Below are 7,468 nucleotides of genomic sequence, written 5' to 3' on the forward strand. Positions count from 1 at the left end.
AGTGCACCCCTGTGGGATACGAACTATCACTTTCATCCCCATTTTACAGAGGAGAAAGCTGAGGCAAAGGCATGAGCCATGTTCTTAGCCTTCTGCTTGTTTCTTCTCCCAGGAGACCTGCAATGAGGTTAAACCTTGAAGGCCAAGAACCACCTATGGTGGAGGGAAAGCGGCTCTGAAGGTGAAGCTCTATCCAGCAGAGGGGTCTGTAACTTCTCAGAGCCTACAGTTGGTGGCTGGTGAAACGTGGTCTGGTGGGAAGAAGGTGGGAATAGCATGTCCTAGTTTGATGTCTGGTGATGCTCTTTTCAAACAGTGAGAACCTTCAGCAAGTTCGGGAGCCTGTCTGAGCCTTGGCTTCTCATCTGTGAGATGAGCAGGGTAGGGACCCCATCTCTCAGGCTCCGCAGGGACCATAAAGCCGCTGAGAGGCCTCAGGCCTGCAGTCTGCTTTCCACCTTAACTAGAGTATGGTGAAAGTGAAGGGCCCATGTAAACCCTAAAGCTCTTTAAAAATATGAGGTTTTGTCATTTAAAAATGACAGTCCTCTTGGAGATGACTGAATAACTATAGAGCTTTTAAGGTGTGACCCTGTGATTCTGAAAACTTTGTGACTTGACACTCCCTTTATCCAGTGTATGGACAGACAAGTGAGAAAAAAAAGACAAAAAAATAGATAATAGGGGGGAGATACAGGATGTTTGGTTGTTCTTTTTCATTTTTATTTTTATTTTTTTGAGTAAAGAAAATGTTCAAAAATCAATTGTGATGGGGAATGCACAGCTATAATGATGATACTATGAATCACTGATTGCAAAATTGGATGATTTTATGGTATGTGACTATATCTCAACAAAATTGCATTTTTTAAAAATGACAATCTTGCTCAACAAACAGTACCGTGGCCCTTCAAAAAAAAAAAGAAAAGAAACCCCACTCCTCCCAGGGTAGAGCATTTAAGAAGGTCCTCCTTTTTAAGGCCAGTCTTGAGAGTGTATGTCCCCTTAAATGTTATACCCTGGGTGCCTCTCTTGCCTCACCCTAGTCCCAGCCATGGCTCCCCACTTCCCCATCCAAGGATGGGGAATGCCTACCCCATCCACCCCATGTCCTTCCTTGCCCTTGCCCCTATATCTGGTCCTTCAGCAAGTCCCATCAGCTCTATCTCCCAGATATATCCACTGGGTCTCTCCATCTCACTGCCTCCACCCAGGTCCCTACCACACCACCTCCCTCCTGAACAAACTGCTCTCTTGCTCTGTCCCACACAGCAGCCAAAGCAAGACATTTTAAAATGCAAACAGGTTCATGTCTCCCACTGCCCCAAACTTTCCCTCTGCTTCCCTGTTCTCTGAAGATGGAGGCCAAAGCCCCAGCCTCCAAGCCCCACCTACCCACCCACGCATGGCAACTGACTCCTTCCACTCCTCCACTCTCATGTGGCACCTGCTCCCTCCTGCTCTGTGCCACCCTGGCCTCCTTTCAGTTCTTGGTACTCTGTGTACTCCCTTCACATATGCTGCTCCCTGTGCGGGAGCCCATCTTCTCCCCAACTCCACCCCACTCCCCACAGTTAATTCCCCTGGGCCTTTGGGTATCAGCTCCAGTTCCACCTCTTCAGGGAGGACTTCTTGGCCCTCCTGCCCAGGCTGCCTCTTGTTAAAACAGTCCTTGGGACTCAGGGCGCTACACTCATGGGGCCCCACAGCCCACTTTGGGTGACTATGGGTTTACCTGGAGCCATTATACATACATGAACATGACCGTGAGCTCCATTAGGGCAGGGACAAGGGTGGTTTTCTCACTGTGGTGTAGGTAGATACCTAGCACACAGGAAGAGCTGCATCAATGTTTGTTAAATGAATGATAGATGAGGGAATGAGGCCAACCAGCACCTGCCTGATAACCAACTGGGGATTGTATGCCCTGGTTTACTTGGGGAGTCCCAGTTTTCACCTGATGCCCTAGCATAATAATAACAGTACCCTCTTTCACTTCTGAGTATCCCAGTTTGGTGATCTATTTTATGGTCAGCCTAGTTACTGGCAAGTAGAATAGAGCTTCTGCTCTTTTCCAGCCTCACACAGATTGCCCTCTTTTTCCCTACAGACCTAAAGCTTTTTCTTCTTTCCCCTGGGATATTTTGTCTTCTTTTACTGTTCTCTCTGCATTGTCCCCCCACCCCCACAAATGCATAAGAATTCTGTCCATTTCACTCTAGAAGTGTTGAGGGTTTACCGTGGTGACCAAGTGATGTCACCATCCTGGAAACAGTTGCCTAGGAGATGAGTGATGTCACTTCCATCAGATGATTGCCATGGTAACCATCTCGATGAAACTGGGGGGTGGCCAGGAAAGTGAAGGGGGGTGGCGGGCGGATGCAGGAGGGACAAATGTGAAGGGCGGAAGGAACAAGGGGGGGGGGGTGGGGGGAGGAAAAAGGCCAGGAAGAGGATGGAGGCCATCCCAAAGCAGATGAAAATAACATAGAATTGCAGAATCTCAGAAATGGAAAGGTCCCCAGAGACCACTGGAAGAAACAGCCTGGTTTTTACAGAGGCTGCCGAGAGAGCAGGACTTTGCTCAGGGTCACACTGGCAGTTTAAAAGTGGCGTTAGAACCAACCCCAGGGCCTCATGACCCCAATTTCTTAAATGACTTATTGGTAGATTTGGGGGAGGTGGGGCTGAATGATTTGTTGGTCATTTCTTTTTTTAAATTCTGGCCTCCTATCAGTCACTCACTCATTAATTCAGTAAATTCTTATTCTGAGCTGTATGCTAGGCCCTGAGAGGAACCCAGAGATGGGAAAGACTCCTCAAAGAATTCACAGCCTACAAGACCTGCAAGCTAAGCAGTGTACAGCAACTTCCAAATTCCCTCCAACTGAGATCTTGCTTCTGATTCCAGAATCATTTATCCACTGTCTTGTCTCTTTGACATTACCACCTGGATGTCTCCCAGACCTGTTAAAAATAATCACCATGTCTAAAATCAAACCCCTCGCCAAAGGCAGTCTCTGATTCTAAGTCCTCTCCATTTCAGTAAATGGCTTCATTGTCTTTCCAATTGTCTAAGTACGAAACCATTCTTGATTTCTCCCTTTCCATCTCCCTCATCCACCAAATCCAGTCCAATAGCAAGACTCTCATTTGTTATTCCAAAATGCCTCCCGAATCTGCCCACATCTCCTAGTCACCACCATGTCAACAGCTACCTAATTGGTTTCCCATAGTGATAATGAAACATAAACCTGAGCATGTCACTCCTTTGTTTAAGGTCCATTAATGGCTTCCCATTACACTTACAGCATACATGCACATGTACACACACACATCCTACAAAGCTATGGCTGATATAGCTCGTCTGCTTTTTCAGACTCATTGCTCATTAGTTTCTTTCACTTGCTACAGTCCAGACGTCCTGGGCTTCTTTCAGTTGACACACCAAGCTCATCCACCGCTCCCACACCCCCACCTCAGAGCCTCCACACTTGCTAGAATGTCCATCACCCTTCTCCTCACTCCTATCCCACCCCATCACATGAGCTCACCTTCTCACTTGTAGAATGGCTTTCTTCTCTTGGTCCCCTCAAATCCTACCTATGAAATCCCATCTCCTCCCGGCCGGCCACTATGAGCCTCCCTCTGGACTTCTGGTTCTGGGGGATCTGTATCACACAGTATCATTTATCACTCTGTCTCCCATTCATTCAACAGACACACTAAGCTCCTACTCCTCCTCCTAAGTAACTTATGACTTGTGATATGAACGGTGTAGTCACCGTAGATAAGAGAGAACCTGCATAGGTGGGTGGTTTGGATTTGGAGGCCCCTGGTGAGTGATATTTTCATAATTTACTTTTTGTTTTTATTGTGTCATTCCCACTAGATTGTCAGCCCCATAAAGACAAACACAATGTCGGCATAACTCACCAGGGTTTCCCCAGCACCTTGCCCATGAATACCACATAGTAGGAACTTCAGAGCTCAGTGGAAGAAAGTTATTCCAGAACAGAGAATTATAGTTTGAGTAAGAAAGAGGGAGCATGTTCAACTAGTTGGGAGCAGCTGGATATAGCTTTCATTAGGTAGTGCTTTGGCTCATATCTTGAGTTATATTATAGATATAGCACCTATGAGTACCTCACTTTCTGATAGAAGCACTCCAAGGCTTACTTAGGAAAAAGAAAAGCAATTAAGGTTTAGGTAACAGGAAATGCCCGGAGGTAGGAGGTAGGGCAGCAAAAAAGGCTAGATGAGCTGGAGAATTAAGTATGAAAAAGTAGGTAACAGAGAAATGCAGCTGGAGAAGTCCCTCAAGGAAGACCTAGAAAGTCAGGCTTTCAGCCCCTGCTTGAAGGCAGCATGGCCTCATGAAAAGAGCAAGGACTGTGGAGCCCTGCACAAAGATTAGTTCTGCCACTTCCCAGCTCGGTGACTGTAGGAAAGTCACCTTCCCTCTCTGAACCTCTAAATTGGAGCTAACATCTAGCTCACAAGATTAACTTTAAATTGAACAATGTCTGGGAAATGATCATGATGATGAATATGCAACTATGTGATGATATTGTGAATTGCTGATTGTATGTGTTGGGAATGTTTGTTTCTTGTAATTTTTTTTAATTAATAAAATTTAAAAAAATTTAAACAATGTCTGTAAAGCACTGCTTAGCAGAGTGACTGGCTCAGAGAAGGCAGTCAGCAAATGCTGTTTCCCCTCCCCTTCCTGGTAGTTTATGTTTTCCAGAATGGCATAGAAGTTGTACTTTGGGAAAATGAACTTGACAATTGATTGCTTCATTCTTTAGCTCACCCAGCCTTTTGGAGCCCCTACTTTGCAAACCTGACCTGAGATAGGCACCAGAGGGACCTGTGGTCCAATGGAGGTGAAGGGGAGACATGCACAGAAACTCTGAATAATGATGCAGACTGACCCAAAGTCATGCAGCAGTTCAAAGGGAAAAGGAGGCTTCCAGCCCCAACAACATTTTCCTAAGCTGGCATTTCATTAGGCCGTGAAGGATTTGATTTGGGTACAATGTCATGGATCACAGAGAAACAGATAAAAGACCAGAGGCAGAGAAGCTACCTATTCTTATAACCTAAGACTCCTTTTCTCCAGCTGGGGATCAAAATACCCATGGTGTACCGGAAACAGCCTTGAAGTAGGGCTGCCGGTTTTGATCTCAGTCTTATCTACTAGCCATGAGCTTCATACCACCTGTCTGATACTTAGTTTCCTCATCTGTTAAAAAGAACTGTCATTTCTAACTTCCAGGATCACTGTAAAAATTCAGAGAGCATGCATATATAGTACCCAGAGCACAGTACACATTTGAAATAGTTCTTTGCCAACAGATGACTGAGTTTTCTAATGTAGATGACCTGTGAAGTCCTGCCCTACACTGAATCAGTGTGTGCTTGTTCAATGCTAGGATACCTCCTGAGGGCCAAGGACCCCTCTCAGTCTCTGAATGGGAGAAGGGTGAGGAAGGGAAATCAGAAAGTAGCCTACTTTGGTCTTCTACATCCCAAGTGATTTTTGATGGCCAAGTATTTATCCAACAACAGCTCCATTATCAAGAACCCAACCTTTTCCCCCAATTTGTGAGCAGGGTCTGACAGGTCTATGGAAAATCTGAAGCAATAGCACTAATAAATGGAAACATCCCTTTCCAAGTTGGAACCTCTGAGATCACGTGATAGAGAAACCTTTCCAGCTTATGCTATATATAATTTATAGTTCCTTCTTAGGTCCTCTCACAGAACCCCATTTATTATTCATTATGCAGGTCCACTCCCCATCCTATTTCCAGACTGGTGTGTCTTATACACAGTGTACTCTGAGTACAATTAAAGCAGAGTCCAAATCCTTCACTTAAAAATGACCTCAGCCTCAGAAATTGTCTGGCTTGCCAAGGATGCCCAGACCATGCACTGCAGAAGCCATTAGGAACTTACTGAATTAGGCTCATGTGGAATCCATCCTCTGAGGTTTACCAGCTGGGTGAATTCCACCTTTGAATCTTGGCTCCCTCATCTGTCAAGAGGGGATAAAACCTTTCATGGGACAATTATGAAATGAAAATATGAGTACCTTAGCACCAGTGGAGGGGTAGTGCTAATGTAAGGACACTTTTTATGTCTATACATTTATCAGAGCCAAGTGTCATAAGTTTTAAAATACCTAACCTACTAATTGAAGTGGGACTCAACTGTTTCAGCGTAGAATTAGGTCAGGTTTCTGACAGTGTTTATTCGCACAGGGGTCATGCTTCTACTCCAGAATGAGGAAATAGGTTAAGTGGTTCCACCATGTAAGTTCAAGGACAAGGATTGAGTCATGGTCATTTTCATCTACCTAGTGCCAAGCTTTAATCAAGAATAAAGTGTTGAAAAGACCTTTGTGTAACTGAACCACTTGAACAAGTACTTTCCTGTGCATGGGGAAGGGGGTTGGGGAATGGGAGGACAGAGTGCTTAAGGGATTATGCCTTTTTCTATTTAAAATTCAAACTGAGGTTTTTCTATTTTAAAGAATACTGGACGCTTTCATAATAATCACTAAACATGATTTCAGGGATCCAGGTTGTGTCCTTAATTAACATTGGATTATATCTAATATAACAAAATATAGAACACTGGGGGGGTTGGGGTGCTGGGGCAGTTGAGTAGTAGAATTCTCACCTGTCATGCAGGAGACCTGGGCTTGATTCCCGGTCCGTGCACTTCCCAAAAACAAGAAAAAAGAGGGAAATACAAAAATTCAACAAATGGTGCTGCAATAATGGGCTACTCACACGGAAAAAGAATGAAATGTGGGTGGGTCACAGTGACTCAGCAGGCAGAGTTCTCACCTGCCATGCCAGGGACCCGGGTTTGATTTCTGGTGCCTGCCCATGCAAAAAAAAAAAAAGAATAAATGTGACCCCCACTATACAGTACACAAAATAAATAAATAAAAAATAAAAAGCATCAAGGAAATTTGAGGAGGGTATGTATAATCTCAATATTTGTCTTCAGTGTAAATATCAACCAACATTCCTATAGGTTAAGTTGAGCAACACTCTCCCACATTAAACATAGACCATAACCTTTTGCAGGCCACTGCACTGTGAAAGAGCATTTTGGTCTGTGGGCCAATTTATAAGCACCAATTTTCTGTGAGGAACAGTGGATCAGAGCTGGGTTCACAGAAAGCTACTTAAAATTAGTAAGTCTTAAATAGGGGGAACAAAGGTTAAAACATATTGGGTAGATGGAAATACTAGTGGTCAATGAGAGGTAGGGGTAAGGGGTATAGTATGTATGAGTTTTTTCTTTTCTTTTTTCTTTTTCTGCAGTGATGCAGATGTTCTAAAAAATGATCATGGTGATGAATATACTATGTGATGATATTGTGAGCCACTGATTGTACATCATATATGGAATGTCTGTATGTTAAGAATGTTCGTATTTGTATGTT

The sequence above is a fragment of the Tamandua tetradactyla genome, chromosome 5 (assembly GCF_023851605.1).
Source record: "Tamandua tetradactyla isolate mTamTet1 chromosome 5, mTamTet1.pri, whole genome shotgun sequence".
NCBI lineage: Eukaryota > Metazoa > Chordata > Mammalia > Pilosa > Myrmecophagidae > Tamandua > Tamandua tetradactyla.